This window comes from Salvelinus fontinalis, chromosome 8 (assembly GCF_029448725.1).
Source record: "Salvelinus fontinalis isolate EN_2023a chromosome 8, ASM2944872v1, whole genome shotgun sequence".
Classification (NCBI taxonomy): domain Eukaryota; kingdom Metazoa; phylum Chordata; class Actinopteri; order Salmoniformes; family Salmonidae; genus Salvelinus; species Salvelinus fontinalis.
Window position 1 is genome coordinate 46,932,716 of NC_074672.1, and position 13,073 is coordinate 46,945,788.

General features: G+C 44.1%; 6 non-coding genes across 6 annotated transcripts; all 6 read right to left on the reverse strand.

Moving 5' to 3' along the window:
• Positions 1–3,157: 3,157 nt before the first annotated feature.
• On the reverse strand, positions 3,158–3,231 carry trnat-ugu (transfer RNA threonine (anticodon UGU)). Its single transcript has one exon. It is a non-coding gene; the product is annotated as a tRNA-Thr (tRNA).
• Positions 3,232–3,459: 228 nt separating this feature from the next.
• On the reverse strand, positions 3,460–3,534 carry trnat-ugu (transfer RNA threonine (anticodon UGU)). Its single transcript has one exon. It is a non-coding gene; the product is annotated as a tRNA-Thr (tRNA).
• A 1,039-nt stretch (positions 3,535–4,573) lies between these two features.
• On the reverse strand, positions 4,574–4,647 carry trnat-agu (transfer RNA threonine (anticodon AGU)). The gene has a single exon. It is a non-coding gene; the product is annotated as a tRNA-Thr (tRNA).
• A 227-nt stretch (positions 4,648–4,874) lies between these two features.
• Positions 4,875–4,948, reverse strand: trnat-ugu (transfer RNA threonine (anticodon UGU)). Its single transcript has one exon. It is a non-coding gene; the product is annotated as a tRNA-Thr (tRNA).
• Positions 4,949–11,776: 6,828 nt separating this feature from the next.
• On the reverse strand, positions 11,777–11,850 carry trnat-ugu (transfer RNA threonine (anticodon UGU)). Its single transcript has one exon. It is a non-coding gene; the product is annotated as a tRNA-Thr (tRNA).
• Positions 11,851–12,078: 228 nt separating this feature from the next.
• trnat-ugu (transfer RNA threonine (anticodon UGU)) lies at positions 12,079–12,153 on the reverse strand. The gene has a single exon. It is a non-coding gene; the product is annotated as a tRNA-Thr (tRNA).
• Positions 12,154–13,073: the final 920 nt, after the last annotated feature.

Genomic DNA, 13,073 nt, shown 5'->3' on the forward strand with positions numbered 1-13,073 from the left:
AGCCGTCCTCAGGAAAGGAGCTTATCAAGGCATCAAGCTCATTGATGAACTCTCCAAGGGAACCTGGAGGGCGATAAATGATAAGGATGTTAAGCTTGAAAGGGCTGGTAACTGTGACAGCATGGAATTCAAAGGAGGCGATAGACAGATGGGTAAGGGGAGAAAGAGAGAATGACCACTTGGGAGAGATGAGGATCCCGGTGCCACCACCCCGCTGACCAGAAGCTCTCGGGGTGTGCGAGAACACGTGGGCAGACGAAGAGAGAGCAGTAGGAGTAGCAGTGTTATCTGTGGTGAGCCATGTTTCCGTCAGTGCCAAGAAGTTGAGGGACTGGAGGGACGCATAGGCTGAGATGAGCTCTGCCTTGTTGGCCGCGGATCGGCAGTTCCAGAGGCTACCGGAGACCTGGAACTCCACGTGGGTCGTGCGGGCTGGGACCACCAGGTTAGGGTGGGCGCGGCCACGCGGTGTGAAGCGTTTGTATGGTCTGTGCAGAGAGGAGAGAACAGGGATAGACAGACACATAGTTGACAGGCTACAGAAGAGGCTACGCTAAAGCAAAGGAGATTAGAATGACAAGTGGGCTACACGTCTCGAATGTTCAGAAAGTTAAGCTTACGTTGCAAAAAATAAATAAAATAAAAGATCTTATTGACTAAAATGATATAGTACTGCTGGCTGGTGAAGTAGCCTGGCTAGCAGTAGCTGCGTTGTTGAAAGTGAAGCTGGCTAGGTGACCTCGACAATTTCTCTAAATTTCTCTAAACTACACAATTATCATGGATACAAGGACAGCAAAGACAACTAGCTAACACTACGCTAATCAAGTCGTTCCGTTGTAATGTAAGTTTCTACAGTGCTGCTATTCGGTAGAAGTTGGCTAGCTAGCAGTGTTAGCTAGCAGTGTTGGCTAGGTAGGAGGACGGCAGCGCGGCAGGCGAAAATAGCTGGCTAGCTAACCGATAATTACTCAAAGCTACACAATTATCTTAGATACAAAGCTAGCAAAGAAAACTATGTAGCTAGCTAACACTACACAAATCAAGTCGTTCCGTTGTAATGTAATCGTTTCTACAGTGCTGCTAATCGGTGGCTAGCTGGCTAGCTAGCAGGGTTGACTACCTTACGTTACGTTAGGACGAGAATACCTGGCTAGCGAACCTCAGCGAACCTCGATAACTACACAATTATCTTTGATACAAAGACGGCTATGTAGCCAGCTAAGTAGCTAGCTAAGATCAAACAAATCAAAGATAGCAAAGACAACTGTGTAGCCAGCTAACACTACACTAATCAAGTCGTTCCGTTGTAATGCACTCGTTTCTACAATGCTGCTATTCGGTGGCAAGCTGGCTAGCTAGCAGTGTTGGCTACGTTGCGTTACGTTAGGACGAAAATAGCTGGCTAGCGAACCTCAATAACTACGCAATTATGTTTGATACAAAGACGGCTATGTAGCTAGCTAAGATCAAACAAATCAAACCGTTGTACTGTAATGAAAATGAGAATCAGACCGTTGTACTATAATGAAATGTAATGAAAAGTTATACTACTATTCGGTAGACGGTGGACGTTTGCTAGCTGCTGGGCAGATAGCAGTGTGGACTACGATAGACGACGAAATACGATAATTACGCAATTATCTTTGATACACAGACGGCTATGTAGCTAGATAAGAAGAAATTGCTAAGGTTGGACAAATTAAACCGTTGTACTATAATGAAATGTAATGAAAAGTTATACTACCTGCAGAGCGAATGCAAATGCGACCGCTCGCTCCAAACCGGATGTCCAACCAACTAAGCCACAGCGCCCATATATGTCTTATCTGTTGCAGGTAATAACACTGCCACACGCATTAAAATCAAACTAGTCTCATTCATTTAATCCATATCTCTGTCTTGCAAAAATCACGTCACAAAAAAATATGTTATTTAGTAACATTGGAATCGATAAGGACACCATCAATTGTCTAGCAAAAGGGTTTCTAAAGCTATGTTTTGTGCCCTTCTCCTCCAATGTGTTCAATGAATTGCTTGAAAAGGCTCTGATGCGATTCGAACTCAGGATCTCATATTTACAAGACAGGCGCTTTAACCAACTAAGCCACAGAGACCATAGATATCATGTCTGTTGCAGGTAAGAACACCGACACACGTATTTAAATCAAACCAGAATAATTAATTTAACCCATATCGCTGTCTTGCAAAATCACGTCACAAAACAGATGTAATTTAATAATATTGGAATCGATATGAACACCTTCAATTGTCTAGCAACAGGGTTTCTCAAGCTATGTTTTGGGACCCAAAGTCGGCCTGAGTCTGTGTGAGGTGGGCCGCGAGATATCAGTAAACATTTGTAGTCACATACTATTTTTTCTTTTAATTTCGGTCATTCGAGGACAGTAAATTTTACATTTGGGTCTCGAGCTGAATAAACTCAAGATCCTCTGACATGGATTCTTAAACTATGGTTTGGTACCAGAAGTGGGCATTAGCATGTGATAGGTGGATCGCGAGATATGAGTAAACATTCAGAATCATACACTATTTCTTCATAATTTTGGTCGTTTCGGGGAAACTACATTTCTCATTTGGGTCTCGAGCTTCAAAATGGTAAAAACCTAAGAAACAGCAGATGAATCAGTTAATGTAATTAATTAACCTACCATGAGATGGGGGACTTTGTCAAATGGAAGAGTTGCTGAGTTTCTTAGCTCACAAAGTAAGTTTAAACTCATTCAAAATACAACCCTTTTGAAATGATAGTGCTGTGCCATGACCCGGATTGAGGACCGGGGTTGCTGGGGCCACAACTCAGAGTACTAACCACTATACGATCATGGCAAGCTACCAGAGATTGATTGTAGAGCCTACTCATGCTCTGACAGAGACGTGTACAAGCTGGCTGAACTCTTTTCATTTAGCGCTCGAAATGAGTAAACTCAAGAAGCAGTTGAACTTTAGACAGTTGGTACATTTTAATTCATTCAAAAAGTTCCCTTTTTCCGTGAAATTGGAATTTCTCAATTGCATCCTCCTCACGTCTTCTCTCCTCTCGACACTCCTAATTCTCTAAACCCATCGTTTGAGAAAAGTAGAGTTCCCTCCACCAAGACCTTTTCTACCAAGGTGTTAATTGAATTGTTTGAAAAGGCTCTGCTGAGATTCGAACTCAGGATCTCCTGTTTACAAGACAGGCGCTTTAACCAACTAAGCCACAGCGCCCATATATGTCTTATCTGTTGCAGGTAATAACACTGCCACACGCATTAAAATCAAACTAGTCTCATTCATTTAATCCAAATCTCTGTCTTGCAAAAATCACGTCACAAAAAAATATGTTATTTAGTTACATTGGAATCGATAAGGACACCTTCAATTGTCTAGCAACAGGGTTTCTTAAGCTATGTTTTGTGCCCTTCTTCTCCAATGTGTTCAATGAATTGCTTGAAAAGGCTCTGCTGCGATTCGAACTCAGGATCTCCTACTTACAAGACAGGCGCTTTAACCAACTAAGCCACAGAGACCATAGATATCATGTCTGTTGCAGGTAAGAACACCGACACACGTATTTAAATCAAACCAGAATAATTAATTTAACCCATATCGCTGTCTTGCAAAATCACGTCACAAAACAGATGTAATTTAATAATATTGGAATCGATATGAACACCTTCAATTGTCTAGCAACAGGGTTTCTCAAGCTACGTTTTGGGACCCAAAGTCGGCCTGAGTCTGTGTGAGGTGGGCCGCGAGATATCAGTAAACATTTGTAGTCACATACTATTTTTTCTTTTAATTTCGGTCATTCGAGGACAGTACATTTTACATTTGGGTCTCGAGCTGAATAAACTCAAGATCCTCTGACATGGATTCTTAAACTATGGTTTGGTACCAGAAGTGGGCATTAGCATGTGATAGGTGGATCGCGAGATATGAGTAAACATTCAGAATCATACACTATTTCTTCATAATTTTGGTCGTTTCGGGGAAACTACATTTCTCATTTGGGTCTCGAGCTTCAAAATGGTAAAAACCTAAGAAACAGCAGATGAATCAGTTAATGTAATTAATTAACCTACCATGAGATGGGGGACTTTGTCAAATGGAAGAGTTGCTGAGTTTCTTAGCTCACAAAGTAAGTTTAAACTCATTCAAAATACAACCCTTTTGAAATGATAGTGCTGTGCCATGACCCGGATTGAGGACCGGGGTTGCTGGGGCCACAACTCAGAGTACTAACCACTATACGATCATGGCAAGCTACCAGAGATTGATTGTAGAGCCTACTCATGCTCTGACAGAGACGTGTACAAGCTGGCTGAACTCTTTTCATTTAGCGCTCGAAATGAGTAAACTCAAGAAGCAGTTGAACTTTAGAAAGTTGGTACATTTTAATTCATTCAAAAAGTTCCCTTTTTCCGTGAAATTGGAATTTCTCAATTGCATCCTCCTCACGTCTTCTCTCCTCTCGACACTCCTAATTCTCTAAACCCATCGTTTGAGAAAAGTAGAGTTCCCTCCACCAAGACCTTTTCTACCAAGGTGTTAATTGAATTGTTTGAAAAGGCTCTGCTGAGATTCGAACTCAGGATCTCCTGTTTACTAGACAGGCGCTTTAACCAACTAAGCCACAGCGCCCATATATGTGTTATCTGTTGCAGGTAATAACACTGCCACACGCATTAAAATCAAACTAGTCTCATTCATTTAATCCATATCTCTGTCTTGCAAAAATCACGTCACAAAAAATATGTTATTTAGTAACATTGGAATCGATAAGGACACCTTCAATTGTCTAGCAACAGGGTTTCTTAAGCTATGTTTTGTGCCCTTCTCCTCCAATGTGTTCAATGAATTGCTTGAAAAGGCTCTGCTGAGATTCGAACTCAGGATCTCCTGTTTACAAGACAGGCGCTTTAACCAACTAAGCCACAGAGCCCATAGATATCATGTCTGTTGCAGGTAAGAACACCGACACACGTATTTAAATCAAACCAGAATAATTAATTTAACCCATATCGCTGTCTTGCAAAATCACGTCACAAAACAGATGTAATTTAATAATATTGGAATCGATATGAACACCTTCAATTTGTTAGCAACAGGGTTTCTTAAGCTATGTTTTGGGACCCAAAGTCGGCCTGAGTCTGTGTGAGGTGGGCCGCGAGATATCAGTAAACATTTGTAGTCACATACTATTTTTTCTCTTAATTTCGGTCATTCGAGGACAGTACATTTTTCATTTGGGTCTCGAGCTGAATAAACTCAAGATCCTCTGACATAGATTCTTAAACTATGGTTTGGTACCAGAAGTGGGCATTAGCATGTGATAGGTGGATCGCGAGATATGAGTAAACATTCAGAATCATACACTATTTCTTCATAATTTTGGTCGTTTCGGGGAAACTACATTTCTCATTTGGGTCTCGAGCTTCAAAATGGTAAAAACCTAAGAAACAGCAGATGAATCAGTTAATGTAAGTAATTAACCTACCATGAGATGGGGGACTTTGTCAAATGGAAGAGTTGCTGAGTTTCTTAGCTCACAAAGTAAGTTTAAACTCATTCAAAATACAACCCTTTTGAAATGATAGTGCTGTGCCATGACCCGGATTGAGGACCGGGGTTGCTGGGGCCACAACGCAGAGTATTAACCACTATACGATCATGGCAAGCTACCAGAGATTGATTGTAGAGCCTACTCATGCTCTGACAGAGACGTGTACAAGCTGGCTGAACTCTTTTCATTTAGCGCTCGAAATGAGTAAACTCAAGAAGCAGTTGAACTTTAGACAGTTGGTACATTTTAATTCATTCAAAAAGTTCCCTTTTTCCGTGAAATTGGAATATCTCAATTGCATCCTCCTCACGTCTTCTCTCCTCTCGACACTCCTAATTCTCTAAACCCATCGTTTGAGAAAAGTAGAGTTCCCTCCACCAAGACCTTTTCTACCAAGGTGTTAATTGAATTGTTTGAAAAGGCTCTGCTGAGATTCGAACTCAGGATCTCCTGTTTACTAGACAGGCGCTTTAACCAACATTTACATTTACATTTAAGTCATTTAGCAGACGCTCTTATCCAGAACGACTTACAAATTGGTGCATTCACCTAATGACATCCAGTGGAACAGCCACTTTACAATAGTGCATCTAAATCTTTTAAGGGGGGGGGGGGGGCAGAAGGATTGCTTTATCCTATCCTAGGTATTCCTTGAAGAGGTGGGGTTTCAGGTGTCTCCGGAAGGTGGTGATTGACTCCGCTGTCCTGGCGTCGTGAGGGAGTTTGTTCCACCATTGGGGTGCCAGAGCAGCGAACAGTTTTGACTGGGCTGAGCGGGAACTGTACTTCCTCAGTGGTAGGGAGGCGAGCAGGCCAGAGGTGGATGAACGCAGTGCCCTTGTTTGGGTGTAGGGCCTGATCAGAGCCTGAAGGTACTGAGGTGCCGTTCCCCTCACAGCTCCGTAGGCAAGCACCATGGTCTTGTAGCGGATGCGAGCTTCAACTGGAAGCCAGTGGAGAGAGCGGAGGAGCGGGGTGACGTGAGAGAACTTGGGAAGGTTGAACACCAGACGGGCTGCGGCGTTCTGGATGAGTTGTAGGGGTTTGATGGCACAGGCAGGGAGCCCAGCCAACAGCGAGTTGCAGTAATCCAGACGGGAGATGACAAGTGCCTGGATTAGGACCTGCGCCGCTTCCTGTGTGAGGCAGGGTCGTACTCTGCGGATGTTGTATAGCATGAACCTACAGGAACGGGCCACCGCCTTGATGTTAGTTGAGAACGACAGGGTGTTGTCCAGGATCACGCCAAGGTTCTTAGCGCTCTGGGAGGAGGACACAATGGAGTTGTCAACCGTGATGGCGAGATCATGGAACGGGCAGTCCTTCCCTGGGAGGAAGAGCAGCTCCGTCTTGCCGAGGTTCAGCTTGAGGTGGTGATCCGTCATCCACACTGATATGTCTGCCAGACATGCAGAGATGCGATTCGCCACCTGGTCATCAGAAGGGGGAAAGGAGAAGATTAATTGTGTGTCGTCTGCATAGCAATGATAGGAGAGACCATGTGAGGTTATGACAGAGCCAAGTGACTTGGTGTATAGCGAGAATAGGAGAGGGCCTAGAACAGAGCCCTGGGGGACACCAGTGGTGAGAGCGCGTGGTGAGGAGACAGATTCTCGCCACGCCACCTGGTAGGAGCGACCTGTCAGGTAGGACGCTATCCAAGCGTGGGCCGCGCCGGAGATGCCCAACTCGGAGAGGGTGGAGAGGAGGATCTGATGGTTCACAGTATCGAAGGCAGCCGATAGATCTAGAAGGATGAGAGCAGAGGAGATAGAGTTAGCTTTAGCAGTGCGGAGCGCCTCCGTGATACAGAGAAGAGCAGTCTCAGTTGAGTGACTAGTCTTGAAACCTGACTGATTTGGATCAAGAAGGTCATTCTGAGAGAGATAGCAGGAAAGCTGGCCAAGGACGGCACGTTCAAGAGTTTTGGAGAGAAAAGAAAGAAGGGATACTGGTCTGTAGTTGTTGACATCGGAGGGATCGAGTGTAGGTTTTTTCAGAAGGGGTGCAACTCTCGCTCTCTTGAAGACGGAAGGGACGTAGCTAGCGGTCAGGGATGAGTTGATGAGCGAGGTGAGGTAAGGGAGAAGGTCTCCGGAAATGGTCTGGAGAAGAGAGGAGGGGATAGGGTCAAGCGGGCAGGTTGTTGGGCGGCCGGCCGTCACAAGACGCGAGATTTCATCTGGAGAGAGAGGGGAGAAAGAGGTCAAAGCACAGGGTAGGGCAGTGTGAGCAGAACCAGCGGTGTCGTTTGACTTAGCAAACGAGGATCGGATGTCGTCGACCTTCTTTTCAAAATGGTTGACGAAGTCGTCTGCAGAGAGGGAGGAGGGGGGGGGGAGGGGGAGGAGGATTCAGGAGGGAGGAGAAGGTGGCAAAGAGCTTCCTAGGGTTAGAGGCAGATGCTTGGAATTTAGAGTGGTAGAAAGTGGCTTTAGCAGCAGAGACAGAAGAGGAAAATGTAGAGAGGAGGGAGTGAAAGGATGCCAGGTCCGCAGGGAGGCGAGTTTTCCTCCATTTCCGCTCGGCTGCCCGGAGCCCTGTTCTGTGAGCTCGCAATGAGTCGTCGAGCCACGGAGCGGGAGGGGAGGACCGAGCCGGCCTGGAGGATAGGGGACATAGAGAGTCAAAGGATGCAGAAAGGGAGGAGAGGAGGGTTGAGGAGGCAGAATCAGGAGATAGGTTAGAGAAGGTTTGGGCAGAGGGAAGAGATGATAGGTTGGAAGAGGAGAGAGTAGCGGGGGAGAGAGAGCGAAGGTTGGGACGGCGCGATACCATCCGAGTAGGGGCAGTGTGGGAAGTGTTGGATGAGAGCGAGAGGGAAAAGGATACAAGGTAGTGGTCGGAGACTTGGAGGGGAGTTGCAATGAGGTTAGTGGAAGAACAGCATCTAGTAAAGATGAGGTCAAGCGTATTGCCTGCCTTGTGAGTAGGGGGGGAAGGTGAGAGGGTGAGGTCAAAAGAGGAGAGGAGTGGAAAGAAGGAGGCAGAGAGGAATGAGTCAAAGGTAGACATGGGGAGGTTAAAGTCACCCAGAACTGTGAGAGGTGAGCCGTCCTCAGGAAAGGAGCTTATCAAGGCATCAAGCTCATTGATGAACTCTCCAAGGGAACCTGGAGGGCGATAAATGATAAGGATGTTAAGCTTGAAAGGGCTGGTAACTGTGACAGCATGGAATTCAAAGGAGGCGATAGACAGATGGGTAAGGGGAGAAAGAGAGAATGACCACTTGGGAGAGATGAGGATCCCGGTGCCACCACCCCGCTGACCAGAAGCTCTCGGGGTGTGCGAGAACACGTGGGCAGACGAAGAGAGAGCAGTAGGAGTAGCAGTGTTATCTGTGGTGAGCCATGTTTCCGTCAGTGCCAAGAAGTTGAGGGACTGGAGGGACGCATAGGCTGAGATGAGCTCTGCCTTGTTGGCCGCGGATCGGCAGTTCCAGAGGCTACCGGAGACCTGGAACTCCACGTGGGTCGTGCGGGCTGGGACCACCAGGTTAGGGTGGGCGCGGCCACGCGGTGTGAAGCGTTTGTATGGTCTGTGCAGAGAGGAGAGAACAGGGATAGACAGACACATAGTTGACAGGCTACAGAAGAGGCTACGCTAAAGCAAAGGAGATTAGAATGACAAGTGGGCTACACGTCTCGAATGTTCAGAAAGTTAAGCTTACGTTGCAAAAAATAAATAAAATAAAAGATCTTATTGACTAAAATGATATAGTACTGCTGGCTGGTGAAGTAGCCTGGCTAGCAGTAGCTGCGTTGTTGAAAGTGAAGCTGGCTAGGTGACCTCGACAATTTCTCTAAATTTCTCTAAACTACACAATTATCATGGATACAAGGACAGCAAAGACAACTAGCTAACACTACGCTAATCAAGTCGTTCCGTTGTAATGTAAGTTTCTACAGTGCTGCTATTCGGTAGAAGTTGGCTAGCTAGCAGTGTTAGCTAGCAGTGTTGGCTAGGTAGGAGGACGGCAGCGCGGCAGGCGAAAATAGCTGGCTAGCTAACCGATAATTACTCAAAGCTACACAATTATCTTAGATACAAAGCTAGCAAAGAAAACTATGTAGCTAGCTAACACTACACAAATCAAGTCGTTCCGTTGTAATGTAATCGTTTCTACAGTGCTGCTAATCGGTGGCTAGCTGGCTAGCTAGCAGGGTTGACTACCTTACGTTACGTTAGGACGAGAATACCTGGCTAGCGAACCTCAGCGAACCTCGATAACTACACAATTATCTTTGATACAAAGACGGCTATGTAGCCAGCTAAGTAGCTAGCTAAGATCAAACAAATCAAAGATAGCAAAGACAACTGTGTAGCCAGCTAACACTACACTAATCAAGTCGTTCCGTTGTAATGCACTCGTTTCTACAATGCTGCTATTCGGTGGCAAGCTGGCTAGCTAGCAGTGTTGGCTACGTTGCGTTACGTTAGGACGAAAATAGCTGGCTAGCGAACCTCAATAACTACGCAATTATGTTTGATACAAAGACGGCTATGTAGCTAGCTAAGATCAAACAAATCAAACCGTTGTACTGTAATGAAAATGAGAATCAGACCGTTGTACTATAATGAAATGTAATGAAAAGTTATACTACTATTCGGTAGACGGTGGACGTTTGCTAGCTGCTGGGCAGATAGCAGTGTGGACTACGATAGACGACGAAATACGATAATTACGCAATTATCTTTGATACACAGACGGCTATGTAGCTAGATAAGAAGAAATTGCTAAGGTTGGACAAATTAAACCGTTGTACTATAATGAAATGTAATGAAAAGTTATACTACCTGCAGAGCGAATGCAAATGCGACCGCTCGCTCCAAACCGGATGTCCAACCAACTAAGCCACAGCGCCCATATATGTCTTATCTGTTGCAGGTAATAACACTGCCACACGCATTAAAATCAAACTAGTCTCATTCATTTAATCCATATCTCTGTCTTGCAAAAATCACGTCACAAAAAAATATGTTATTTAGTAACATTGGAATCGATAAGGACACCATCAATTGTCTAGCAAAAGGGTTTCTAAAGCTATGTTTTGTGCCCTTCTCCTCCAATGTGTTCAATGAATTGCTTGAAAAGGCTCTGATGCGATTCGAACTCAGGATCTCCTGTTTACAAGACAGGCGCTTTAACCAACTAAGCCACAGAGACCATAGATATCATGTCTGTTGCAGGTAAGAACACCGACACACGTATTTAAATCAAACCAGAATAATTAATTTAACCCATATCGCTGTCTTGCAAAATCACGTCACAAAACAGATGTAATTTAATAATATTGGAATCGATATGAACACCTTCAATTGTCTAGCAACAGGGTTTCTCAAGCTATGTTTTGGGACCCAAAGTCGGCCTGAGTCTGTGTGAGGTGGGCCGCGAGATATCAGTAAACATTTGTAGTCACATACTATTTTTTCTTTTAATTTCGGTCATTCGAGGACAGTAAATTTTACATTTGGGTCTCGAGCTGAATAAACTCAAGATCCTCTGACATGGATTCTTAAACTATGGTTTGGTACCAGAAGTGGGCATTAGCATGTGATAGGTGGATCGCGAGATATGAGTAAACATTCAGAATCATACACTATTTCTTCATAATTTTGGTCGTTTCGGGGAAACTACATTTCTCATTTGGGTCTCGAGCTTCAAAATGGTAAAAACCTAAGAAACAGCAGATGAATCAGTTAATGTAATTAATTAACCTACCATGAGATGGGGGACTTTGTCAAATGGAAGAGTTGCTGAGTTTCTTAGCTCACAAAGTAAGTTTAAACTCATTCAAAATACAACCCTTTTGAAATGATAGTGCTGTGCCATGACCCGGATTGAGGACCGGGGTTGCTGGGGCCACAACTCAGAGTACTAACCACTATACGATCATGGCAAGCTACCAGAGATTGATTGTAGAGCCTACTCATGCTCTGACAGAGACGTGTACAAGCTGGCTGAACTCTTTTCATTTAGCGCTCGAAATGAGTAAACTCAAGAAGCAGTTGAACTTTAGACAGTTGGTACATTTTAATTCATTCAAAAAGTTCCCTTTTTCCGTGAAATTGGAATTTCTCAATTGCATCCTCCTCACGTCTTCTCTCCTCTCGACACTCCTAATTCTCTAAACCCATCGTTTGAGAAAAGTAGAGTTCCCTCCACCAAGACCTTTTCTACCAAGGTGTTAATTGAATTGTTTGAAAAGGCTCTGCTGAGATTCGAACTCAGGATCTCCTGTTTACAAGACAGGCGCTTTAACCAACTAAGCCACAGCGCCCATATATGTCTTATCTGTTGCAGGTAATAACACTGCCACACGCATTAAAATCAAACTAGTCTCATTCATTTAATCCAAATCTCTGTCTTGCAAAAATCACGTCACAAAAAAATATGTTATTTAGTTACATTGGAATCGATAAGGACACCTTCAATTGTCTAGCAACAGGGTTTCTTAAGCTATGTTTTGTGCCCTTCTTCTCCAATGTGTTCAATGAATTGCTTGAAAAGGCTCTGCTGCGATTCGAACTCAGGATCTCCTACTTACAAGACAGGCGCTTTAACCAACTAAGCCACAGAGACCATAGATATCATGTCTGTTGCAGGTAAGAACACCGACACACGTATTTAAATCAAACCAGAATAATTAATTTAACCCATATCGCTGTCTTGCAAAATCACGTCACAAAACAGATGTAATTTAATAATATTGGAATCGATATGAACACCTTCAATTGTCTAGCAACAGGGTTTCTCAAGCTACGTTTTGGGACCCAAAGTCGGCCTGAGTCTGTGTGAGGTGGGCCGCGAGATATCAGTAAACATTTGTAGTCACATACTATTTTTTCTTTTAATTTCGGTCATTCGAGGACAGTACATTTTACATTTGGGTCTCGAGCTGAATAAACTCAAGATCCTCTGACATGGATTCTTAAACTATGGTTTGGTACCAGAAGTGGGCATTAGCATGTGATAGGTGGATCGCGAGATATGAGTAAACATTCAGAATCATACACTATTTCTTCATAATTTTGGTCGTTTCGGGGAAACTACATTTCTCATTTGGGTCTCGAGCTTCAAAATGGTAAAAACCTAAGAAACAGCAGATGAATCAGTTAATGTAATTAATTAACCTACCATGAGATGGGGGACTTTGTCAAATGGAAGAGTTGCTGAGTTTCTTAGCTCACAAAGTAAGTTTAAACTCATTCAAAATACAACCCTTTTGAAATGATAGTGCTGTGCCATGACCCGGATTGAGGACCGGGGTTGCTGGGGCCACAACTCAGAGTACTAACCACTATACGATCATGGCAAGCTACCAGAGATTGATTGTAGAGCCTACTCATGCTCTGACAGAGACGTGTACAAGCTGGCTGAACTCTTTTCATTTAGCGCTCGAAATGAGTAAACTCAAGAAGCAGTTGAACTTTAGACAGTTGGTACATTTTAATTCATTCAAAAAGTTCCCTTTTTCCGTGAAATTGGAATTTCTCAATTGCA